This window comes from Malania oleifera, chromosome 2 (genome assembly GCF_029873635.1).
Source record: "Malania oleifera isolate guangnan ecotype guangnan chromosome 2, ASM2987363v1, whole genome shotgun sequence".
Lineage (NCBI taxonomy): Eukaryota > Viridiplantae > Streptophyta > Magnoliopsida > Santalales > Ximeniaceae > Malania > Malania oleifera.
The window spans coordinates 124,892,077-124,919,799 of NC_080418.1; the positions used below are offsets into that span (position 1 = coordinate 124,892,077).

The 27,723-nt window shown below is 39.5% G+C and overlaps 1 protein-coding gene across 5 annotated transcripts in view; it reads right to left on the reverse strand.

Annotated features, from left to right (window-relative positions):
• Nucleotides 1-2,355: 2,355 nt before the first annotated feature.
• LOC131149054 (uncharacterized) overlaps nucleotides 2,356-27,723 on the reverse strand; it is a 33,084-nt gene continuing 7,716 nt past the window's right edge. For 2 of the 5 annotated variants that reach the window (XM_058099108.1, XM_058099107.1), the window contains exon 2: nucleotides 2,356-2,866. The gene's annotated coding sequence lies outside the window, so the exon portion shown is untranslated. Of the gene's footprint in view, nucleotides 2,867-3,245; nucleotides 4,349-27,723 lie in introns of those variants that run through there. The other 3 variants (XR_009135120.1, XR_009135122.1, XR_009135121.1) reach the window with 3 other exon arrangements.

The following is a 27,723-nucleotide window of genomic DNA, read 5'->3' on the forward strand; positions in this document are numbered from 1 at the left end:
AACTTAAGCCAAGATTTCTTTGATATTAGAATTGGCAATATCACACAGATTATTATATTACAATTCAACAGTAAGTTGACTGAAAATTTAGGACTATTGTGACCTTGAACTACCACTTGGTTTTCATTGACATTTACAACTTGAAAAAAAAATACCCTTAACTTTTGTTAAACACAGAACGATTTATGACCAATGCAATCCATTGTGTATGTTACAGATACTAATATACAGTTTGCCACTACACACGTAAAAACATTTTTCACACTATCAAAAGGGAATCCTTGTTCATTATAGAAAGGGCACTGTGGAGTGCCCTTGCAGCTTCTAGACTTAATTCTGCGCATAACTCTTCTCTTGTCAACAGAATTGCCAACTTATTTAATGGCTGGTCAGGTCATACAATTTCTTATGCAGGTAAACTGGAGTTAATCAACTCTGTTATTGAGGGTGTGGAGTGCTTTTGGCTTGCAATATTTCCTTTTCCAAACAATGTCCTGGAACATATTATGAAACTTTGTAGGGCTTTTCTTTGGGGAGGAAGGCTGGAGGGAGGTCTGCCTTCCAAAAACTGAAGGTGGTTTGGGTGTTACAGACCTTAAAGCTTGGAACAAGGCTCTCCTCGCACGAGCCTTGTGGAATGTTCATGGTAAGGACTCTTTGTGGTCAAGTGGGTGCACCAAATTTACTTGAAGGGGTCTAATCTTTGGGATGATTCATCAAAATATGAAGATTCCCCTCTTTTCAAGAAAATGATTGGTGTAAAAAACTAGATTTTATGGAGTTGTGGGAGCCAATTGGCAGTTGACAGCCTGCTTAATGAGTGTGGGCAGAATTCTTATGCTTTCACCTTATGGCTGGGCATTAAAGGGAAATTGTCCACAAATGACAAGCTACAAGGGGAAGATGTTGATCATGGCTATGAGATGTGTGGAGCTAAAGTTGAGACTGTTGATCACCTCTTCTTTAAATGCAGATTTGACTTAATTGTATGGGGCCATATTAGATGGTGGTTGGGTTTGAAGAGATTCATGACTACCTTGAAAGCAGCATGAAATGGCTGCATAAGGAGGCAAAGGGCACAAGAATACAATCAGTGGGGAAGAGGATCTGCTTGGCAACTACTGTGTACTTCCTATGGCACTTTAAAAACAAGAGGAAATTTGAAAGCAAGACTATCTCCCCTGAGGAGCTGATTCAGGTGATTCAAAGGCATACATATAGATCTGTTTTTTATAGGCTTGGCCTACACTTTATTGACTGATCTGGAATCTGTTCTTCTAATTGAGTTTTCGAATGTTGGTTTGCTTTCGGTTATTATGTATCAATATGCACCAGTTGTAGCTATTGATACTTGATCTATTTATGCTTTTGATTTTTGCTTTGCATTTGTGATGGGGTTTGGCTCCCCCTCGGCCTGGGTATGTCCAGTGTATTTTGTACATATCCACTTGATCAATACAATTTACCCTTTAATGATCCAAAAAAAAGAGAGGGGCACTGTGGAGAATGAGAAACTATATAGGAATCTACCTCTCCACGTGCCCGTATGTCTATTTCCTAAACTATACTTATAAAAAACGAACCCCCTTTCTTACATCTCTGATATTAATGAATATATAGTTAATTTGTTACATGTTTAACATTTAGAATACAGACATAAATACATTAAGTGGCAAGTCCCCACTATAATTTCCAATGGAAAAGAGAAGTTTGCCCCCTTCTTCACTGTAGAGAAGGGCACTATGGAGAACAGAAGCCTTATGGCTCATTTGGTTTGGCCTAATAAATATTCCTTGAAATCAGATACAATATATAAAATTAAGAGATTGAGGAAGTAGTCATTTCTTATATATTCCTTATTATTTTTATTTAATACATAATAAAATATAAATAAATAGTCACGTGATAAAATTTGAAAAAAATATATATATTTTTAACCTATTTCCTTATTATACATCCATAAATAATTCACATTCATATTTGCTTTATAATAACAAAATTTATTGTTGATTGCTTTGATGTTGGCTTACTGCTTACGTAGATTTCTAGCATTCACAAGAAAATTGCGAATGGGTTTTTCATATGATTTTTCTGGATGCAGCTCGTCTGCAAGAGTTCAAAGGAAAAACATAAACCAACCAAAATTAAAACCTCTTCCCCATTAGAAAGCAGCGTTTGCAAACATCATCACAACTCTCAGCGATTTGCCAGAGATGACATGCAAGAATTACTTAAAAAAAAAATTAAGAGGTTAGCTTTATTTTTAGAGCCAAAATTTATAGTGTTCAGTGCTTAGAGTTCACCATCTATTCCGAAAGTGTACAAATAAATGTAACTCCATAGAACAACAACTACTAAAATGGAAAAAGAAATGCATCTCCAAACTACAAAACATACTAGAAAACACAGTATGCCGTAAAACTGCTAAAGCTAAAAACGGAACTTCATCGCATTCAATGCTACAGGAACATTTTATGGAGTGACATTGGCAAGGCTAGAAAAGAAACTCCTTGGAGACGATGGAAAGTACCCAAAAACTATTAAAGCTGGAAAAATGAAATTCCTTGATCACCATAGCAAACAACTCCAACCAACACTTTTGGTGGCCGAAGTACAATAAAATCCAACTATCGCGCTATTGAAATGCAGCATAAAAAGGGAGCATGGGGAGCATGCATGTACAGTTCACTCTGCACGTGACCAAACCTACCTACCAGAAACAATAGTGCCTTAAAAATTGCTGTCCCAACTCTTCTCATCGAAGCCAAAAGACTTCCTGCAAGAAATCCATGAACACGCACAGGGCACTCCTGGGAAAACATGTCAAAAGTTACGAGCCTACAAGAAGTCTGCACACAGGATACGCCTGCAAGAAAAACATGTCAACATTATAAGCTTGCACATGAGGAATGGCTAACTGCAGCATACAACCAATACACAACCTATAAAGCAAGAAAACTGCCTGAATACGAGGGTGCTGCAGTTGTTCCATGGAAGTTTTTTTTAGGAGGGAGCTCCAGTAAGGAGAAAAAAAAATTATGTGCATAAACAATGCATACCTGTAATTATATGTTTGTATAGAAAGTAAAGAAAAGAAAAGAAGAAGAAAAAAGACAAATCCTGTGCATAAAGTAATACTATACTAAAAATAGGAAATGTAATTACATTATTCAAAATTATTTGTAGCAGCAACTGATGCAACAATCTGTTTATAATACAACGGTAGATTGTTAAACATGGGCCTATTTTTCTTCATTGCAAAATCAACAAGCATGCATTAAAGAACTCCAAGGGGGAGTCATCCAAATACAAGTGTAAAGGAATATGCTGTTTAATGTCAGAAAATATTTTCCACAAAATCAGTAAAGGAATCAAATGCGTAGTAAACAGAACCATTCATTCAAAAAATATTGTTCACTTCATTTTCAATCTTTCAAAAACTCGAGCATTTTTTCTTCCAAATAATCCAAAAACAGGATTCCTCTTACCTGCCATAAGATCCCTTTCAAGCTTTCAGCTCTGGCCATAACCAGTCTATAAACCAGTTGATCCCTATAGAGGCGTATGTCAGGCCCCAAACTCTCAACTAACTGCAATGCAATAGAAATGACAAACTGCTTCTCCCCAGATTTTGCACAAAAAAAAAATCAGTTCATTTTACACAAAACAGGAAGTATCAGTTCACCATACACAAACCCTCAAGTTATCCAGAGTAAAGATTCTTTCTGAAGGGGCCTCCAACCAAAAAAATGAAAAGTCATCATTTTTCCAAACAGCTTCCCAATGGAAAATCTCTACCCATCTCACCTATTCTTCCCCTGATCTGGGAGTAGAAAGATTTAACTGGAACAATCTGTTCTTTGAATGCATTCATACCAGATTTGTGTTACAGAACTTAAATGACATCCAAGCATTTCCATTGTTAAGGACATCAGTTTACTGTGCAGAAAACAAAAAATATCTGTTTCTGTTTACCATACACAAACCCTCTTCATCAAGTTGTCAAGAGCAAGGATTCTTCCTGAAGTGGACTTCCACGTAAGGAGAGAGAGAGAGCCACCTTGGAAAGAGCCTTACTTTTTCCGAATAGATTTCCAAGGAAAATTCTGTAGAGAGCCACCTTGGAAAGAGCCTTACTTTTTCCGAATAGATTTCCAAGGAAAATTCTGTACCCTTCCGACTTATTCTTCCCTTGATCCAAGAGTAGAAAGATTTAACTGTGAACTGTCGGTTCTTTCAAAGGATCCATCCAAGCATTTCTGTTTCTGAATCTTTAAATTTCTTCTTAACTTGAAGTTCCACTAACCTGAACATCATTCCCCTCCTAGCAATTTATGACCAGCTCCTCCTGTTCAATCAAAGTTTTTAATTTATATTACCTTTATAAAATATTAACCAAACAAGTCATTGGTTTTCAGTTTCTAGTTTTTTTTTTTTTTTTTTTTTTTTAATAACAGAAAATTCATTGAAACAAAAACAGTTCCTGTTTCTGGTTTTTATTTACTTAATTTTTGACACTAATACCAACGATTCTTAAATTTGCCACGGTAAGCCATAAGAAAATGGAAACATAACTGTTAATGGTTATTTTGGTCATTTGGCATTAGTATGTGCAGAGTTATGTTAGTGAGTGAGTTAGTAAGGGTTATGGTCATACTTGACATATAGTGTAAACAGAGGAAGAGACCTATCATTGAGGTTAGAACTTCTATTTTACCCAATTATTCAACATGGTATCAGAGCAAGATCCAACTTGAACCCTAAGTGCATACCAAAACCAAAACCAAACCCTAAATGAAACCCTAAACCTCAAACCTGCGGCCGTAGAGGGATTATTTGCACTACAAAATACTAGAACCAAAGTCCAGGAGCTGCCAGAAAACACTAGTTTCCAGAAAATCCTGGAGGCTGCTAGCCTGCTACGCTCTTAGAAACTTGAAGAAATCCTTCATATTTTAGCAAAAATAACCACATAGACACACAGAACCAGCCGATCTACTAATCTGTAAAATTTCATAGCTAGGGACTGCCCCACACACAGTCATGCGGCAGCCGAAAGCCAGCTGCTCCGACTCCACATGCCAATGCATGAGAGTATTCTGCGCAAGTTTTCAACTCTGGTTTTTTCCAGAATGGTTTGATTTCCTTCATTAGACCATAATATCAAATTGTTGGCCATGTTTATGTTCAAAGATTCAACCTTTTTTGATCACTCACTAGTGGCAATTTGTTAGTTGTTCTTCAGTATTATTAAGGTGATCAGTTGGTACCTCGTGACAGTGGCAGCATGTAGGCTAACTTTTGGGGGCTATGGCAGGGCTATGTCTGGCTTTTGGTGACTTGTTCGGGGAGTGGATGACTCATTTGTGGTTGTTTCGGTTGGTCCGAAAGTTCACTTTATGAATTCTAAGAGCATTTTTTTCGCTGTGTATTTCTGATTTACTGTTGTATCAAGGTTGTATGTGTTGGAATGGCATCCTCAAATCCCAAAAATGTGTGTCCCTCGTCAAACACTTCTTTAGGTGAATAGCATACTATAACTGCCTCAGAGGAAGAGCATTCAAGGTTCCTACAATATCAAGCAGCCCAACAAGCATCTCCACACATTGCATCTTTTGCTTAAAAGAGTAATCCTACAGTCTGTATGTCATCTGGTATTTCTCCAACTAGTTCCTAGGTTATTGACTCTGCAGCTATTAACCATATGACAAGTGTAACCAACTTCTTTTCTGCCCTCCAGTGTCCTAAAATCTACCTCCAGTCACCCTTGTTGATGGGTCCACTACTATAGTTAGGGGATAGGAATAGTAAATCCTACTCCCTCTATCTCTCTTTCTTTTGTTTTGTACATTCCTAAGTCCCTTTCAATCTTATGTTAGTAAGCTTACAAAGGCACTAAATTGTTGTATAACCTTTTTTTTTCCCTAATTTTGTGGTTATTCAGAATCTAAAGACAAAGAAGGCAATTGACACAAAATGTGAGGCTCGTGGATTTTACTACTTTGAGTAGCTCTCTCCACCCATTTCTAGCATAGTCGCTGCTATGCCACCCCAATCCGTAGTTGCCTTGGTCATCCATCCTAGACAAGTTGAACAGCTAGTTCCTACCTTAAATTTTGTGACTAATCTCTTAAGTGTGAGTTTTGTCAGTTAGAACTTAGAAGAACATCATCATGTTCCCTTTGCTTTCTAGGTCAATAAACGGGCTATTAGTCCTTTCATAGTAGTCCATTCCGATGTTTGGGATCCTAATCATGTCACATCAAAATTGAGGCTTTGGTACTTTGTCACATTTGTCGATGACTACTCCAGGGTGACTTGGTTTTATTTAATGAATGATCATTCTAAGTTGTTTAATATCTTTTGCAGTCTCTGCTCTCACATAAAGACTCAGTTTGATAAGCCAGTCAAGACACTTCCTAGTGACAATGGCACAATGCTAAGGAGTACTTTAGTACCCAATTTAGCACCTATATGACTAATTCTGGTATAATCCATCAATCATCTTGTGCCCATACTCCACAACAAAATGGAGTTGCAGAACGGAAAAATAGACATATTCTCAAAGTCACTTGTACCCTTTATTATCAAATGAATGTTCCATAAGCTTTTTAGAGTGATGTGGTTCTAACTACATGCTCTCTCATCAATAAAATGTCCTCCTCTGTCCTTGGTGGTAAAATCCCATATTCAAGTATCTTTCCTAAGGCTCCTTTGTTCTCCCTTCCTCCTCGTGTATTCAGTTGTGTCTTTTGTCCATTAGTTAACTTCAGAAAATGGATAAGTTGGATCCTTGTGCTATCAAATGTATTTTTTTGGGGTATTCCTATACTCAAGGGATATCTATGTTATATACCTACTTTACATCGATTCTTTGCCTCTTTTGATGTCACCTTTTCTGAGTCTACACCATACCACTCTTATTCCTTGAGTTTTGTTGACTTTGATGCATCCCTTCCTCTGTCTTGCCTTCTAGATCCTAACCTATTACCTATGCCCAATCCTCCTATACCTTCATCCAATTTGAGTCCTAATCGCTTGGATCATCCCAATTTGCAAGTATACACACGGCCACTCAAGGAAGGAGAGCCTCCTTTAGCTTTTACTTCTACACCCTTTAGTTCCCTCCTCAAATGATCCTATTTCCCAAGATGTTGATCCTCCGATTGTTGTTCAAAAATCTAAACACAATACCCAACATCCAATCTCTAATTTTGTTTGTTATGAGTCTTATGACTTTTTGACATCCTTATGTCACTGTTTTTTTAGTACCTTGTTTTCTGCTGCTCCTCCAAAATCTATTTCTGAAGCTCTGTCCCATTCTAGGTTAAGGAATGCAATGATTGAAGATATGCACGCATGCACTACAAAGTAATGATACTTGGAGTCCGTACCTTTTCCTTTTGGTAAGTTTGTGCTTGGTTGTCCCTGGCTGTATACTGTGAAGGTCGGTCCACATGATTCCGTGACTCGATTGAAGGCCTGCCTTCTTGCTAAGGGATATACTCAAGTGTATGGTTTGGATTATTCAGACACATTCTCTCAAATCACTAAACTTGCCTCAATACGTTTGTTCATCTCCTTAGCCACCACTTGTCATCGGCCTTTACATCACTTAAATGTGAATAATGCTTTCCTACAGGGTGATCTTCAGGAGGATGTCTATAGAGCAACCACCGAGGTTTGTTGCTCAGGGGGAGTCGGGCTTAGTTTGTTGGCTCAAGAAATAATTATATGTTTTAAAATAGTCTCCCAAAACATGATTTGGTCAATACAATGTTGTACTACTTGAGTTTGGCCTCCGACGGAGTGCGTAAATCACTCTATAGTTAATGGTTATACTCCGTCTAGCAAGATTTCGCTTATCATGTATGTCGATGTTATTGTGATTATTGGGGATGATGATCAAGGCATCCAGGATCTCAAGCTTTTCTTACAAACTAAATTTCAGACTTGGGATCATTGAATTACTTCTTGGATATAGAAGTATCAAGATCTCGCAGAGGAACCAATCACAGAGTAATTATGTTCTTGACCTTTTAGATGAGACCAAGCTGTTAGAATCCAAACATATAGTTACAACCATGGATCCCAACAATAAGTTAGTGCCAAATATGGTTAATATGTTGCCTCACCCAGGATGGTACCAAAGACTTGTTGGGAAGTTGAATTATTTTCAGTTACTCAACCGAACATATCTTTCGCAAGAAGAGTTGCGAGTCAATTTTTTGATTCTCCAAGATCAAGTCAATGGGATACAGTAATTTGCATCTTGAGATATCTCAAAAATGCACCTAGGAGAGGTCTCTTATATTAGGATCAAGATCACACTCATATTTCAAGATATACAGATGCAGATTGGGTTGGGTCACTTTCTGACAAAAGATCCACAACCAGGTATTATATATTTGTTGGTTGGTAATTTTCTTTCTTGGGATAGTAGGAAACAAACTATGGTGGTTAGGTCAAGTGTTGAGTCAAATTATAGAGCTAAAGCTTCTTATGAATTTGCTTGGTTAAAGAACATGTTGGAAGAACTAGGTGTTCCAAAATTTCAGCTTATGGGAACATCTTTGAAAATCAAGTTGCTATTCATTTTGCCTCCAACCCAGTGTTCCATGAGCAGGCAAAGCACATTGAAGTTGATTGCCACTTTTCGAGAGAAACTTATGCAAAAGCTCATTACAACCATTCATGTCAAGCCTGATTTGCAGCTTGTTGATTTATTCACTAAATCCTTGGGAGGTGCTCGTGCAAAGTTCATTTGTCACAGGCTAGGAGCATATAATATATGCTCTAGCCTAAAGGGAACTGTTAGTGGTTAATTTGATCAACATTTTATTATGTTTTAGATTTATGTTAGTAAGAGAGAGTTAATAAGGGTATTATGGTCATTGGCATGTACTTGACATATATTGTAAATAGAGAGACCTACCATCAAGGTTAAGTCATCCATTTTACCCAACATAAACATTGAAAATTTCACTTGTGAGTTTGTCCCACATTGGAAAAGTATAGTGGAAGATTGGTGATATATATGGTTCGGCCCAAGACCTAATGGCATAAGCTTTTGGGAAGTTGGTGCTCACCTATGTATATCAAGCCCATGTAAGGACTTCCCCGATACTAACAAATGGTATTGGAGCCGACAGTTTGAATTAGACTTGAGTGTTCATGCATGTGTTCCTGTGAATGTTGATCTCGAAAAATAGAAGCGATGGATCCTATAGATCTTAATCCCATAAATGAGTAGACTCCCATGGTTTCGAGCTCTTTCCCATGGTTGAGTAATGGCTTTTAATTGGTTCTAAGACAAGTAATGGCTTCTGTTCGAAGGGGAGTGGTTGGAACTCACAAGTGAGGGGGGAGATTGCTGATAATTTCACTTGTGAGTTTGTCATTAGAAAAATATAGTAAAGGATGGGTGCTTATATACATGGTTGGGCCCAAGCCCTAATAGCTTAAGCTTTTAAGTCAAGTTGGTGCACACCCATGTATATCAAGCCCATGCGAGGACTCCCCTCATACTAACAATAGCTTCCCTTTAGGTCTCATAGAATTCTATCCTAAACAGAAAATAACAACTAGGGGTTGATAGAAAATTTACAGTAGGTCTAATGTGGTGACAAGAAGAGCAAAAACTTAACAATAACCTTGAAACCTTGTGACATGTTGAGACATTCTGTATATGCCATAAACATGTTGTTTTCTGATTTCTCATTGTTAAAGCTTGATATACATTGTTGCCTGACAATCTAACACCTTAAGCTTTTAGGTGAAGCGGTGTAATCTAACATGGTTTTAAAACTATGGTTGCCAAGGAGGTCTTGGGTTCTAGTCTTGTTGCCCGCATTTCTCATGTGATGGTTAAAAAATTATTTTCATATGCAAGGGAGTGTTAAAACTTGATATACATTGCTAACTAACAACCTAATATTTCCATCATTAACACAATTTTCAACAATACCAGTATAAAGGCTTGATATACATTGTTGGCCCACAACCTATAACTCAGCTTTTAGGCAGTATAACATCATATCAAAGCTATATGGTTCTAGTCTATTGCCTCCATTTATTGTAAATTAGTTTAAAAATTATCTTGCTCCCAACAATGAGTACTATTGTTTATTTTTTATCTCTCTGCATGCAATTGGGCTGCACGTGCATGCGAGTGTCAAGGCCCACGACCTAATAGATTAAGCTTTTAGGTAAAGTGGCTCTCAAGAGACAAAGTGCCAAAGAATGGAACGCACCAAGGAAAAAAGACTCTCACATTTCTCTCAATATTCCACATTTCACATGGCTTCAATAGCCACATTGGTGAGGATCAAACAAGCCACATCAATGGGGGAATGGCATTGGAATATTCTACCAAATGGAGTAAGAAAACAGAACTGCATTATTGCAAGGATCATAATAATATTCAGAGGAAAAAGCAAAAGGATAATCATGGCAAAATGAGTACAAGATGAGAGCAGAAAAGCAACTAAAAATTCATAAACACTAGAGTCAATCAGCAATTGCCATAAAATATTTAAGAAAAATATTATATAAAGAGGGGCAGCGGAAGATAAGAAAACAGCAATGATCTAACTCGAATACACCAAAAAGACATAAAGCAATATGGCATGTGACACGTAACACTTCTCTTGTTTCCTCCAGCCTGATCAATGCATTGTTAATGTCAAAAATAATATTTTGATGATCAATTTTCTCTTCAGAATGTAGCAATATATATCTTCAATACAGAAATTTAATCTCCCGCATTGTGTTTAAACACAATGGACTAGCAACATGTCTTGTGTACAAAGTCCTGTATTGTGAATGTCAGAACCAATACTTTGAAGATCAATTTTCCTTACCCTGCATTTGGGAGCATGAATTTTTGGATTTGGATTTGGATTTATATGGATTTGGATTAAATGTAATACGAAATTATATTGAGTTTCATCTAAATCCATATAAATACAAATCTAAGCCCTGAAATCCATGCTCCTCAAAAGGAATTATTTATTCTTTTAAAGTAAGACAAATGTGTTTGGACTAATTAAGGAAATACTAAACCCACCTAAAAATGACAGTAGTAAACAAAAAATGTGATGGATACCACATTACTTTCTTCGATTGATGTTTTCTTTTTCCTTCAGTTTTTTTTACCCTTTTTTTTGGTGGGTTGGGGGGGTGTTATTTGGATTAATGAAGGCCAAAAGCCAAGACTAGACATTTACAGCTAAATACTAATATAGAAATGTCTTGAAAATCAAAACAATTGTTGTAAAGTTAGATATGGAGGAGAGAAGAAGAAAAGAAGAGAAGAAAAGAATAGAAAGCAAGAGAAAGGAGGCAGCAATTGCCTAGAACCTTGAATTCAGCTCCCCTATATACTACATAATTACTAAAATAGCCTAGCTCTTCTAACACTCCCTTTCAAGCTGGAGGTGTATATGTATTAACTAACCCCAGCTTGACAACCACCAGAGAAGGCAGGCTTAAATAAAGCTTTCATGAAACATCACCTCACAAATGGAGTACTTATAACCTTCTTCAACACAACATCCCTGACACAATCAACTTCAATGTGTTGTATCCTCTCTAAAAACACTAGGTTGCTAGCAATATAAATGGCAGATTGAATATCACAATTCACAAAACATTTGTATGGGCTTCTTAACCAAGAATCCCATCTCTGACATAAGAGACTTTAACCATATAAGCTCACTCACAGTATGAATCATATCTTGGTATTCTGCTTCAGCAATAGATCTAGCTACAGTAGTTTGTTTCTCGCTATTGCAGGTAACAAGATAATCTCCCGCAAATGTTCAATACCTAGCAGTAGACCTTAGGTCATCAATTGAGCCAGTCCAATCTGCATTAGAGTATCCCATGACCTCACAGTTTCTCCTACATTTATATATCAAACCTCTACAAGGACAGCCTTCGAGAAACCTTAGAATCCGTATAAACAGCATCCCAATGTGGTTGTTTGGGATTTTCCATAAACTGACTACCCCCACAACAAAGGATATGTCAAGTCTAGTGGCAGTCAAGTAGACCAACTTGGCACCAATTGCCGATAACAACAACATTTAAACATGAAGGGTTTGATGAACAGGTCAAGAAATGGTGGCTTCAGCAACAAATTGAAGGGAACGCCAGACTTGTGGTTGCCTCAAAGCTGAAAGAAAAACTGAAATGGTGGAACAAAAATGTTTTTAGCAACATCACCCCAAAGGAGTTTCTTGACAACATTAGGAGCTGGATGAAAAGGAAATCAGTGAGGGTCTAAATGCAGAAACAGGTCTAGAAGACTTGCTCTCAAAAAGATGTCACCCAAATCATCACCTTAGAGGAAATGGCTTAGAGGCAAAAATCTAGGGCTCTTTGGTTGAAGGAGGGGGATAGATATACCAGTTTCTTAGACCATGTAGCTAATACGCACCATAGATTTAATATGAGAACCAAGGTAGAAGTCAAGGGAGAGATGTTAGTGGATGAGGGAGAAATCAATAGAGGCATTTGCAACTTTTTCAAAGCCTTGTAAATTGAACCAGTCATAGAGACCAATAGTTAACTGTGTTATGTTTAGAAACCTGAGCATGGTTTAAATCGCGGTCGAAGATAACGTCGCGTAACGGTTGCGGGTGACACGGGACACAGGTGATGCTAGGGGTGAGCATAATTCGGGGAAAACCTAATTAACCGAATTAACCGACCAAAATTGGTCAGTTCGGTTCGGTTAAAAAATTTTGTTCGATTGGTTCGGTTATGCTTTCCAACATTTCGGTGAATCGGGTTTCGGTTCGGTGAATGGAGAATATTAATTCGGTTAACCGATTAACCGAATTAATAATTAATTAAATTTTAAATATAAATTAGTAAATTAAAATTTGGTTATTCATTATTCCCTCTCAGACTCTCAGACTCAGTCTCACACTCTCACTGCTCTCAGAAGCCAGAACACAGAAGGCCCTCACTGGTAGTGAGTCACTGCCTCTCTCTCGCTCACCTGAGCTCGGTCCTCCGCAGTCCACACCACCAAACTCCATCTTCACGCGATGCCATCGTCTGTGTCCATCGCCGTTGCCATCGCCACCAACACAGTCACTACTCTCTGAAGTCGGAAGGCCATCACTGAGTCACTGCCTCTCTCTCGTTCATCCGAGCTCACTGCTCCGCACCACCATCGCCGTCGCCGTCCATCGTCACTAGCACACAAGCTCCCTCTCATTCTCATTTCTCTTCTCTCGCGCACATACCAGTTCACTAAGAAGTGAGAACCACCCCCGACTCCTCCTCATCGGCGTCAAGCTTGCCCGAGCCCAATCGTCTCCCTAACCACCTCTCCTCCGCATCAGTCTAGAATCTGGATAGTGGATACACCTTCCCAGCTTCCCCCCTTCCCTCACTTCTCGGTTAAATTCGGTTAACCGAATTATTCGAAAAAAAATTCGGCCGGGTTGAGTTCGGGGAGGCCAAACGGTTCGCTCGGTTCGGTTAACAATATTCTTTAACCAAAATTTTCGGTTAATTCAGTTAATTAACCGAATATGGCCGAACCGACCGTTTGCTTACCCCTAGGTGACGCAGGTGTTAGGTAACGGGAAGTGGGCATAACAGTCGTGAATTTTTTTCACGCATGCACAACCATGCCAAAATTAAACAATAAGCATGAAATCCATTAATACATGATTTTTAATGAATTTTGACTGCTTTTATTCAACCTGCAAATGCTTTCTAACAGGCAATATGACTTTTATATTATTTTTAGTGCACTGTTTACAAAAAAAAGTCATATTTTTTTTTTATAGTTTGCACTACTTTAATAGTTAAAAAAATGTAGAAATGAGTGTGCCCTTCCAAAGAATCACATCCACTACAACACATTGAACCATACCCCTAGGAAGTTTTTGGAATACAACAAAAAATCAATTCAAATACCAAGTTTGAACACCCTAGCTGTTAATGGCACTCATAAATGCTTGACAAGCCCTACCAAAAAAATGCCTCCTCCGGGTGTCATACTTAAGCCTCAAACACATGGAGGAATTTTCTGATAACCAAGGAACTGAAGCTGGGACTGAAGGAAACCTAGGCAAACAGCCTATCATCACAAAAGAAACCTGCAATGATTGGGGGGAAGACATTGTTGTCCAGAAAGGTTGGGACCCTCATTCAACAGTCAAGTCAAATGTAGTCAGAACACACTCCTTTCAAGTTTAGCCATTATTCCTATCAACGACTAGGCTGTTCTGGAATGGAATTCCTTAGAAATCCTATCACTAGTTATTGAATAATTTCAATCTCTGGACAGTGGCAGCCAGCAATTTAAGGAACAGTTCTCCAATTGGGTTCTCTAGAAAGTCAAACTGGTTAGTAAAGCTGTTAGAGTTGCCTTTGAAGATGAAGTGTCCAAACTTTTAAATGAAATAAAGACGAGAAGAGGGTAATTTTTACATTAAGAACACCAATAGCACTAAGAAAAACAAGGAGCTAATAAGATTGGAGTTTTTTGTTAACTACAATAAAAAGGGGGATGCTTGGATTCTGAGGAAACAAGTGCTGCAGGGGCTATTACCTGGATCAATGAATTTTTGCCCATCCTTCATGTACCATAGGGGTCTAAACATATAGAGTAATGAGATTTGTTTAGAAATGCTTTCTAAAAGACTGAAATAGTGACATCTCACAACTGCAGGAAACTAAAATGGAGGACATGGATAGAAATAATATTAGGAGTGTATAGGTACCAGAATTATCAATTGTGTTTACCTTTTGGCTTATGGTGATGCGGGGCAGCAGACTCATTGGGGCTTTTACTGTTTCTTGATTAATTCAAGAAAGAGGAATACAATTTCACTTGCCTCTCTGTTGGGGATAAACCTGGAGCAACAATCACACACGAAGAAAGAAACAAACACATCCACACTGAAACACCGGATTTACGTGCTTCAGTCGAATAGACCTACGTCCACGGAGTACACACCACTGCACTATACTTGGAGAAAAAATACAAGAGGAGCCACACTGCTCAACTCTCTCTCTGTCTCTCTCTCTCTCTCTCACCACAACTCTCTGCTCTCTGCTCTCTGCTCTCTGCGCACAACACACTCTGCACACAACACATACACCACTCACAACTCACTACAACACTGCATACACCACATCATACACAGCTCACACAACAAGTCCATATATACACAAGGGAGAGCAAAAAATTCAAAGGGCGGAAGCTATATGTCAGCATAGCCGGCAGAGTAGGTGGAGGGCTGCTGGTCTTCATTTCAACATAGGTTGCATGGGGAGGTGCTGCTGCCGACGGTTCCACACCAGCAATCCCAACAATCTCCCACTTGGAGACGGAGACAGCATCTCAACCAGTGTATAGGCAAATGATGTGTTCATGTCTGTCTTCAAGCATGAAAACCAACTGAAGTTGAACACAATTTCAGTTTCTCTCTAGTCACCACCTTCGTCAACATGTCAACTGGATTTCTGCTACCTTGAATCTTTTCAAGTGTCAGTACTTCATCTTCTAATAAAGATCTGATGAAGTGATAACGCAATCCGATAAGTTTGGTTCTGGAATGAAATGCAGAGTTCTTTGCCAGATGTATCACACTCTGACTATCGCTGTACAAAACATTCCTCTCCTGCTTTAACCCAAGCTCTGTCAACAGACCCTAAAGCCAAATCATCTCTTTACTGGCTTCTGTCACTGCTACGTACTCAGCTTCTGTAGTGGATAGGGCAACAATCTTTTGTGTCTGCAACATCCAACTAACAGCTGTTGTGCCAACAGTGAACACGTATCCGGTGGTGCTCCTGCGGTGATCAATTTCACCAGCAAAAACGACATCTACATACCCTTTGACTTTCAAGTCTCCTTTGCCGAAACATAAGCAGTATCAATAGTGCCTCTAAGGTACCTGAAGATCCACTTCATTGCTTCCCAGTGAGTCTTTCCTGGATTAGACAAAAATCTACTGACTGCTCCCACTGCTTGGCCAATGTTTGGTCTAATACAAACCATGGCATACATGAGACTTCCAATGGCTGAGGCGTAAGGTACCTTAGCCATGAAGTCCTTCTCTTCATCTTTCTAGGGAACCTGATCCTTGGAGAGGCGAAAGTGTCCTGCTAAAGGTATATTTACTGCTTTGGCATTGCTCATGTTAAACCTCTGTAGAACACGGCTAATGTACTCCGACTGAGATAACTGCAATGTTCCCTGTCGCTTATCTCTGGAGATCCGCATCCCAAGTATCTACTTCATTGAGCCTAAGTCCTTCATGTCAAATTCCATTGACAATTGTTGCTTCAATTTCCTGATCTCTTCTATATCTGGTCCTGCGATTAACATGTCATCCACATATAACAACAGAATGATATAACTATACCGATACCTCTTGAAGTAGTAACAGTGGTCGGCGTTACACTTTATAAAATCATTCCTGTGCATAAAGCCATCAAATTTCCGGTACCATTGTCTGGGAGCTTGTTTGAGACCATACAAGCTCTTCTTTAACCTACACACCAGATTCTCTTTGCCTTTCTCTGAGAATCCTTCTGGTTGATGCATGTAAATTTCCTCATCAAGATCACCGTGAAGAAACGCCGTCTTCACATTTCACTGCTCAAGATGTAAACCCTCTGAGGCTACAATACTCAGAACAGATCTGATGGTTGTCAATTTCACAACTGGTGCAAAAATGTCGGTGTAATCAATTCCTTCCTTCTGCTCGAAGCCTTTAACTACCAATCGAGCCTTGCATCTCCTAGAGCCGTCATGCTCCTCTTTGATTCTGTACACCCACTTGTTGTGAAGGGTCTTCTTACCTTTGGGCAACTCAGCTAGTTCCCAAGCTCTGTTGGAGGTGAAGAACTCCATCTCGTCCTTCATTGCAAGCTCCCACTTGCTCGCATCTCCTGCCTGACATGCTTCATCATAGCATTCGGGCTCTCCTCCATATATAAGAAGTAAATAATCTATATACCTTCTGTTTGGTACATGGGGCCGAGTAGATCTCCTAAGCTCCGGAGCTAGAGTAGGAGGCGGTGGTGTGACGATCTGCTCCATTGATTCCTCCGCCTGAGGATTCTCGGCATTCTGCTATTATGTCCCAACACATTCTAGGACATCATCCATATTTACATAGGTTGATTCTCTCTCAACTGGTTCGGTGGATTCTGTTGTGTGCCTATCTTTGTACATCACCTTTTCATCAAAAATCACATCTCTGCTTCTGATCACCTTTTTCTTTTCATCATCCCAAATGCGGTATCCAAATTCATCTCTACCATAACCGATGAAAGTGCATTTCCGGGATTTCGGATCCAGCTTATTCCTAACATGATCATTGATATGTACATATGCAACATAACCAAAAACTTTCAAATGTGAAAGTCTTACCTCTTTGTTACTCCAAACTTCTTCTGGTAGACTATAGTCCAATAGTACTGAAGGACTTCTATTAATCAAATAAGCTGTTGTGTTGACTGCATCTGCTCAAAACATCTTTGGCAAGCCTAACTGCATACACATGCTTCTGGCTTTTTCTGTCAACGTTATGTTCATCCGCTCGGCTACGCCGTTGTGTTGAGACGTACCTAACACAGTCCTTTCCATTCTGATACCATGCTCAAAGCAGAATTTCTTGAACTCAGTGTCAACATACTCTCCACCATTATCTGTTCTCAGCTTCTTGATTTTCAAACCAATTTCGTTTTCTACCATCGCTTTCCAATTTTTAAAAGCATCAAAAACATCAGATTTATACTTCAGGAAGTAAACTCATACCTTCCGTGAATGATCATCGATAAACGTGATAAAGTAATGCTTTCCTCCTGTAAACGAAATGGTTGTTGGTCCCCATACATCTGAATGGACTAGCTCAAGTCTCTCTTTCTTCGGGGTACTGTTGTTTGTCTGGAAATTGACTCTCTTCTGTTTCTCAAATATGCAATCCTCACATGTGTCAATCTTCATCGACTGTAAATCACTCAACTTACCCTTTGAGTGCATCACCCTAAGTCCCTTCTCACTCAGGTGTCTGAGTCGTTCATGTCATAGGTTGCTATCATCATTTCCTGTAGCAATTGTAATAGACATACATGTATCAGGAGTTACATAAAGAGTACCACTTTTCTTACCTCAAGCAATTGTCAATGCACCCTTCAAAATCTTCCATTCATCACCAATGAAAGATGTATTATAACCTTCATCTGCCAATTGACTGACTGAGATCAAATTCTTCCTCAGGCCTAGAATATACCTAACATCTCTCAGTTTCCATACTAACCCATTCATTTTGATCTTCACTGTCCCCTTACCAGCAATGTCGCAAGGTTGATCATTGCCCAGATATACTTTACCGAAATTACCTAATGTATACTCCTCCAGGCAATCTCTGTTGCAAGTGGCATGGAATGAAGCTCCAGAATCTAACACCCAAGACTACCTTTTGCTCTCCAAAGAGCAGATCAACAAATCATCATTTTCGAAAGCAATATTTGCTTCGGTCTTTGCCCTTGTCTCTTTCTTCTGACTTCTGCATTGGTTCTTGTAATGACCAATTTTTCCACAGTTCCAGCACTCAATAACTTTTGTGCTCTGAGAATCTATGTCCTGAGTACCTCTGGGATTTCTGGATTTAGACCGCCTCGGCCTAGATCTGCCGCGGTTATTTGATCGTCCATGCCTGTTTCCTCTTACTTGACTCTCCATGTTCAAGGCTGAACTCGAAGTGGAGCCATGGTTTGACTGCATTCTGATTTCCTCCGTCAAAATCATGCTGACGACCTCATCGTATACAAGCTTCGATTTTCCTGCGGAGCTACTGATGGCAGTAACAACACCATTCCAACTTTCAGGCAACTAACTGAGAATCAACAAGGCCCGAATCTCATTATCAAATGTTATCCCAACCGCGGAGAGTTGATCCGAAAACTCGTTGAAATTATTCAAATGTCTGTTGAAACTTTCACCTGCAGACATGCTCATCGTAAATAGTCTTTTCATGAGATGTACCTTGTTTGCGGCTGAAGGCTGCTCATACATATTAGAGAGCGCATCCATCAGAGACTTGGTGGATGTTATATGCTTGATATTGAACGCCACAGACTTTGACAAAGTCATTCTAATGGCTCCGAGGGCTTTTCAGTCAAGCAACTCCCACTTGCTCTCCTTCATGGATTCTGACTTCTCCACCAGTGGTAAGTGTAACTCTTTACCAAATAAATAGTCCCCTCTCTACATTTTGCAGAAACCAAAGTTTGCGCCATCAAACATCTCGATCTGAGAGCTCTTTTCGTTCGACATCTCGATTCGCTGATCTAGAGATGGAATTAGCTCAATCCGACAACACGGTTGGATCCAGAACGGCCGAAAACCTTAGAAATGGCTTAAGTCATTCGAAAAACGGACCCGAAATGGCTTCAAAAAACCCGGTCAAACTCTTCGTCAGGTCAACCCTAATCAACTTTAACGGAATATTCCTCTCACGGACAGAATATTCTCTGACGACATTAGTGACGCTGTTAACTGCACTGTCTGCTGACATGGCACCGTGGGGCCCACCTACTCCGCAAGTGACTGTGGGACCCACTTGATGATGTGGCGTGAGCCCGGGCTGACGTGGCAGCTGTCTCGGCTGCTGACTGGCCACTTACTCGGCGCCACGTGTCGTTGACATGGCGACTGGCTGGTGCCAAAACTATTTTGAAGGCCAAGTCTTCTTGTTTCTTTCCCCTTCTCACTATTGTTAGCCCTTAGTTGGTTTGATTACTCCTGCACAAATATTAGTAACAGGCCCTCAATCACCTTTAGGACTTGTTTTTGTCCTCCAAATACACCAAACAGCAGCTGAATTTTGCTGCCATGCGCACTGGAAACATTAGAAAATGGCCTCCTCCCTCCATAATGGCACGCCTCTTTTCTGCCACTAGGGCATGTTGTGGAGCATCTTCTAATGGTTGCTTATTACTCAAACCAACCTGAAGATGGATTACCGATCTTCCATAAACAACACCTACTTGCTTGAAGTTATGAAATTTCTTATACATTTTACAACTCCAATGCATAATCAGCCAGTGAGAATTGCTTCGGCAGTCTAGCTTTCATGTGCTCCCACAGGCTCATTTTGTACATACTACTTATATTCCAGGCATGCATCAGATCTGTTCCACCATTGAAGTATCAGCTTAAGCTATACAAAGAGCACCTGCTATGCAAACAGCACCTTCCTCTCCTCTACCATAGGCTTCCATTCAAAATAGTTTTACCTCACTTCTCCAAATAATCTTCAATATGCTTCCTTCCAAAATACATCAATGAACCTTGATTTTGTCACCATTTAAAACAAGTGAACACTGCATAGACCAACCTAGCTTCCAACCACCTGTATCTCCAATTTTCTCACTGAAAAAATGCAGTACAGATCATTCGAAAATAAAATATTACACAAAATACAAATTCACTACAGATCACAGTTGCGTGTGACGAAAACTTCTTCAAAAAATATTAAGATCATTCAGATTAACAGCCAAAAAGATTCGTTCAATTGCCAAAAGAAAAACAGAAAAATCGTTCAGATCATTCATAGATTAAATGCACCTTAATGCACATATATTTGCAAATTTTAAAAATAAATAGATAAATAAAACTGTAGAACAAAAGGAAAAATCAACAAAAAAAAAAATTGCATATAAAAATTGCACTCATTTTTCATTGTTTGTCAATGGCAACCTCAGACTGTTGATCATTTACAGATCAAGGGAGACGCAGATCTGTCGATTGAACAGAGAGAGAGAGAGAGAGAAGAGGGAGGAGAGAGATGGAGAGGAGGCATCAATAGGGAGCCTTGTAGATATGTCTACCCTTGCAGGTGGGAGGTGGTTACTGTTGCCGGTGGTGCATCAACCATCTCCACCAGATCTGTGGGTGGAAGTAGTGGTACAGGTTGTAGACAATGGAAATGTTACCATCTCTGCAGTAGATTATCATCCCTGCTGAAAACCAGTGGTGGGAGTCTGGTGGGAGGCAATTGTGGGAGGCAGTGGTATGAAGACAGCTGTGGGAAGGATGAATCATGGATCATGGGGAGCCATTATCGCTTGTGGAGGAGTTTTGAATTTTTAAGGGAAGGAATGGCTTCTGACCACAAAAGAAGAGTTAAGAGGATGTTCAAAGATGTAACCAGGCCGAACTCTAAATTCCAAGTCATCTAATGAACTTCTATTGGTCCATTAAAAGCTCATTAAGAGCAAAATAATGCTCCCTAAGATAGAGAACACCCTAAATTCAAAGCCCATAATCTCCTACACAAGATTGTAATCCCAGCCCTCTATTTAAGTATGAAAGACTACGACAAAAAATTAAAAGCCATAAAAACACCATAAAATAATGAACTGCTCCAGTAGCATTTTCACTACCCGACCATAACTGGCAATAAATCTAGCCTTTATGGCCTTCCTTTTGCTCATGCATTGACAAGTGCCTGTGCAACATAGTCAATGGCCAACCCAATCACATGGGTCATCAACACCACACCAATTCTTGAAGAATTCTTCCTAAGAACCCTCAGAAGCAACACACGGACAACTTCTAAACATACTCAATTCCTCCCTTTGCATTTATATGCCATTGTAGACACTCCTCTCTCCTTCAAGTCCTTCACCACCAGCCGCAAGGCACAACCTGTTGTCCTTCTGCAGTATCTTCCGGCTTACTTGCTCATTTCATTTGCACTTAATTTGTATTTAACTGTTCATCACTTTTGATCATCATATAACCTATTTAAACAAAGCCACACAACTCAGTGCCAAAAAATTGACAAACATAAAATATTTTTCCAACTTATGACCACTGGACCCTTGCCTGACCTAGCAGAAAAAGATTTAAGTACAAGGACCACATAAAAGAAGCTAGTGGAACTATGCATTAGCAAAATTGTAATGTTGACAATAATAATTAAACCAGCTGCAATATTTGGGACAACACCAGTGTGAACAGCCAGCATATTTCCTAGGGCTATACCTGCACAAAACAAAATCACTCCTTTATCATGGATAATCAGAAACTGAACCCAGACCCAATGATAAAGGTGTTACATTCAGAAGGGTTCAAGTCAGGAAACAGCCTCTCCAAAGCCCTGGGTGTGGCATTTTCATTACGAATAATGTGCCCTTTTAATGTCATGAAAAATAAGTTTTATTTAACCGCTTTAGCAAATCTGCTTTCTCCAATTGTAAATGCATACCAAATATGATCAAGAGCGGGAGTGAACAAATTTAATTGGATGATATGCCAATCATTATGAAGGTAATGACAGATTGACAGTATACTGTTACAGTAAAGTGAAGGGGTGTGTGAATTCCATGCATTCACAAATTACAGCAGGTTATTAGTCGAATGCTCGTTCCGGGCTGCGCTAGTTAGACGGGGAACACTAATTCATCCGCACCATTATTTCAATGTTCAACATTCCAGACAAGTCATTCATCTCAATCTAATAATAATGAATCCTAAAAAAATTATATATATAAAATAAAAATAAATAAATAAATAAATGAAGCCTTTCAATTCCTTCATTTGAAGAGATTTTTTTACATTTCCCTAATCAGATTCTGATAGGTTTTGCCTTTGTCTTTCATTTTTCAGTTGTTTCTCTTTAGAGGATTTCTTGTCCTCTCTTAGATTGTAGTAATCTTTATCTTACGCTTTAACACATTTTCTTTTATTAGTCAAAAAAAAAAATCTTTTACTATTATATGACCAAATGATCTTGTGGTTCAATTTCTGCTTACTGGAAGCTCTCTAAAACCATTTCTCATATGTACTTTCCAATTTCAGTACAAGGCAATTGTACAGAATGAGAATGAATCAATTGTATATTCAACAGTGTATTCTTTACATACTCGGGTCCCTATTTAACATGTACACAGAGAATAAAATATAGAAAAACAGAAGAGGACACAACTTACAGTTGAGATGTCTGTAGTTTAGCTTCAATGGGGGATCTCAATTTATAGCCTCTGGCTTGTGGCAAGAACTCATGGTAGGTGGTGGTGGCTCACCCACCATGGTAGGTGGCCGTCATTCACCAACCATGCCGTCGTTCACACTGCTGGCCATCATTCAACAACCGTGGCCATCGTTCACACTGCTGGCCGTCATTCCACACTCCCCCTCAAGTTGGATCATAGATATTGACCATATCCAACTTGTATGTGAAATCATCAAAACTTTGTCGAGGTAGTCCTTTGGTGAAGATGTCGGCTGTTTGTTCTTTGGTAGGAACATAAGTCATGCAAATGGTTCCTTCTTCAACCTTTTCCTAGATAAAGTGTGTGTCTACTTCCACATGTTTGGTCCTGTCATGCTAGCCTGGATTGAGAGAGATGTTAATGGCTGCTTTGTTATCACAGTAGAGTGTGATAGGGAACTTTACCGTGACATGCAACTCCTCCAAGAGTTTCCGTAACCACAATCCTTCACATATCCCTTGCGCCACTGCTCTAAACTCTGCTTCAGCACTACTTCTGGCCACAACGTTCTGTTTTTTGCTTCTCCAAGTCACCAAGTTTTCCCCATACAAAGGTGCAGTACCCGAAAGTGGACCTTCTATCTTCTGCTGATCTTGCCCAATCAGCATCTATGAAGATTTCTATTTCTTTGCTATCACATTTTTTGAAGAATAGTCCTTTGCCCGAAGATCCCTTGAGATATCTAAGAATCATGTACACTGCTTCTAGGTGACTTTCCCTTGGTGAATGCATGTGTTGACTCACCACACTTACTGCAAATGCGATGTCGGGTCTAGTGTGTGATGAGTAAATTAGTTTGCCAACTAATTTCTGATACCTTTCTCGTTCAACAAGTTTTCCGATGTCTACTCTTCTTTTTCCTGCTTCAATTGGGGGGTATCACTTGGTTTGCACCGAAGCATGTCAGTTTCAGTTAGGAGGTCTAGGTCATACTTCCTCTAAGAAACACTGATTCCCTTCTTTGATCTAGCAACTTCCATCCCCAAAAAATACCGCATTTGTCCCAAATCTTTTGCCTCAAACTCAGTGGCCAAGACTTTCTTCAACCTTTCCATCTCTGCTATGTTGTCTCCAGTTAGGATGATGCCATCGACATATACAATCAGAATTGAATTCTTCCCATCTTTAGACTGCCCGAAGAACATAGTATGGTCTAATTGTCTTTGCCGATATCCTTGGCTCCTAATCACCTTTGTAAAGCCATTGAACCAGGCTCTTGGAGACTGTTTGAGTCCATACAGAGACATTTTGAGTTTGCATACTCTGTTTTCTTCACCCCTTTTACAAAATCCTGGTGGTGTTGTCATGAAGACTTCTTCTTCTAGTTCGCCATTTAGAAAAGGATTCTTGATGTCAAGTTGCTGGAGTGGCCAATCCAGGTTGGCTGCCAAGGCTAGGAGAACTCGGACGGTATTCAATTTTGCCACGGGTGCAAGAGTCTTTCTGTAGTCAATGTCATAGGTTTGAGTAAACCCTTTTGCAACAAGGCGGGCATTGTACCATTCCACTATCCCATCAGCTTTCTATTTCACAGTGAACACCCATTTGTAGCCCACTGGTTTCTTCCCTCTCGGTAGATTCATCGCATCCCTCGTTCCATTTTTTTACAAGGCCCGCATTTCCTCCATAACTGCCTCTCTTCATTCAGGGATCTCAAGGGCTTCCTGAATATTCTTTGGAAGTTTTATCCTGTCAAGATTAGACGTAAAAGCACAACACCCTATAGAGAAAGTATTGTAAGACATGAATTTGGAAATGGGATGTAGAGTACATGACCGAGTTTGTTTTCTGAGAGCAATGGGCAAATTGAAATCAGCCTGTGCAGGTTTATCAAAGGACTCAAAATTACTTGAAGACATTACCTGATTAGGAGTGGATGAAGACTCATGGTTGCTTGGATCTATCACCGATTTTGGCTCTTTTGGTGCCTCAGGTATGAGATTCTCTATGTCCTTTAATTTTGGCTTTCTTGAGTAGACAAGTATCTCCTTGTTATATTGTTTTCCTACATCTCCCCCTGAATTCAAGTTTTCTTCTGTATTTGGCAAATTAGAAGCACCTTTCAAGACAGGCTCAGTGTTTGGGACAGGTTCAATGTTTGGGACATGCTCAGGTTCAGTAATAAAGGTATTGAAGTCCAAAACTTCAGCTTCTTTATTACTCAAAGTCTCCCCCTGAAGCGATGGCTCTTGGAAGGAATAGTTTCAAAGAAAGTAACATCAAGACTAACAAATACCCTTTTTGTTTCAGGATCATAACATTTGTACCCTTTTTGGGTAGGATAATAGCCAAGAAAGACACACTTGAGGGCGCAAGGATCTAGTTTATGTCGATGATGTATAGGGACAAAAGCAGTACAACCAAACACTTTGAGAGAGAGATTTGAGCTGAGACGAGAGTTTGGAAAAAATGCTTGGAATTTTTGAAGAGGTGGGGCAAAAGAGAGAACTCAACTAAGCATTCTATTAATGAGATATGTAACTGTGAGAATAACATCACCCCAAAACATTTTTGGCATATTGGAAGTAAACAGCAATGCACGAGCTACTTCAAGGATATGTCTGTTTTTTCATTCGGCAACCCCATTTTGTTGGGGGTGTCGACACAGGATCTTTGATGAATTATTCCATGTTCTTGGAGATAATTTCCCAAAATCCAATTAAAATATTCTGTGCCATTATTTGTACGCATAATTTGAATTTTCGTGTGAAATTGTGTTTGAATCATGGAATGAAAATTGATAAACACATAACGCACTTCAGTTTTGTCTTTCAACAAGTATACCCAATAAATACGAGTGTGGTCATCAATAAAAGTGACAAACCATTTTGTGTGGGTATGATTGAGAGTGCTAGACGGGCCCATACATCATTGTGAATCATAGTAAACAGTGAGGTTGGTTTGTATTTGGACTTTGGGAAAGAAGTACGTTGGTGTTTTGCAATTTCACAAATCTTACATTGAAAATCAAATGATGTTTTATTCGAACAAATGGAAGGAAATAACTGTCTCAAATACTGGGAATTGGGATGACCCATTCTAAAATGCCATAACAAAATATCACTATCCTTAGGAAAAAATGCAAAATCACAAATAGCAATTTGACGTTGTTCACACACATTAGCCTCCTCAAAGTAGTAGAGTCCCTCACACTCCTTAGCACTGCCAATCGTCTTCCTCGATGATAGGTCCTGAAAAACACAATGAGAGGGAAGAAATTTAGCAGAACAATTGGAATTCTTAGTTAACTGGCTAATGGATAGTAAGTTGCAGGATAAATTAGGAACATGAAGAACAGACTCCAGTGTGATGGAGTCAGAGAGTCGGATATTTTCCTTTGCCTACAACAGACGAGAGTGATCCATCTGCAATTTTAACTTTCAAATTTCTAGCACAAGGTGAATATGATGAGAAAAGATGATAGGCATCGGTCATGTGGTCAGAGGCACCAAAATCAATAATCCAAGGAGTTTTGGATCTAGAGGCTATACTCAAGGTTTGCAAAAAATAGCCTCTTTGGGCTAAAGAACCCGAAGAAATATTTGTGGAAGACTGACCCGAAGTTTGAAAGGTAGAGAACATCTTGTAGAGTTGTTCCAATTGCTCAGAGTTAAATGCACCACTTGAATTGGAACTATTACTTCTTTTCTCCCCTTGAGGTCTCTCGGCTTGATTATCAATCGTAGCTTGGTAGCCTCGATTTTTGTTGCCTTGTCATGGCTTCCAGTCAAAAATCTAGGAAGCATTTTCAACAACAGAGTATGTCTCACGCACCACATCCCACACGTCGAGAAACAGGTACGTTTTGCCAATGGTTGGCTTCGTAGAGTTTATCAAGCATGACGTCATCAAAGAGTTTTCAGACTGCCATTTCTGGGACGCCACTGCATCAGCAGGAGGTGGTTGCCGAGTCTCACCAGTAAGCAAGCCGAGCTTTCCCTTACCGTCGATAACGAGCTTGATTGACTGTGCCCATTCTCTGTAATTCTTACAATTGAATTTTTCAATAGTAAGATGGAGTGGGGAATTCTCAAATACGCCAGCTGAGCCCATGGAGGAGGTTATCTCTGACTCTCCTTCCTGGGTTGCCAACTGGCTAGATTCATGGCTGTCTCTTTTTTGGGCAACCATGGATTGCTTAGGGTTTTGGAGTAACCCGAGCTCTAATACCATGTAGAGAATGAGAATGAATCAATTGTATATTCAATTGTGTATTCTTTACATACACGGGTCCCTATTTAACATGTGCACAGAGAATAAAATATGGAAAAACAAAAGAGGACACAACTTGCAGTTGAGATGTGTGTAGTTTAGCATCGGTGGGGGGTCTCAATTTATAACCTCTGGCTTCTAGCAAGATCTCATGGTAGGTGGTGGTGGCTCACCCACCATGGTAGGTAGCAGTGGCTCACCTACCATGGTAGGTGGCCATCATTCACCAACCATGGCCGTCGTTCACACTGCTGGCCGTCATTCCACAGTAGTCAAAAGACAACTACCAAAAAAAAAAAAGCCATATAACCGCTCCCAACCCTTCTCTTTTGGTAGAAAAATTGTTATTTCATATTTTAAGAGCCCATACATGGTTCATCAAAAATCATGAAGAATATAACCCACATAAGTCTACTTGAAATCAGCGACGTGACATTAAAATTTTGAAAATTCAAAATGTCGTGA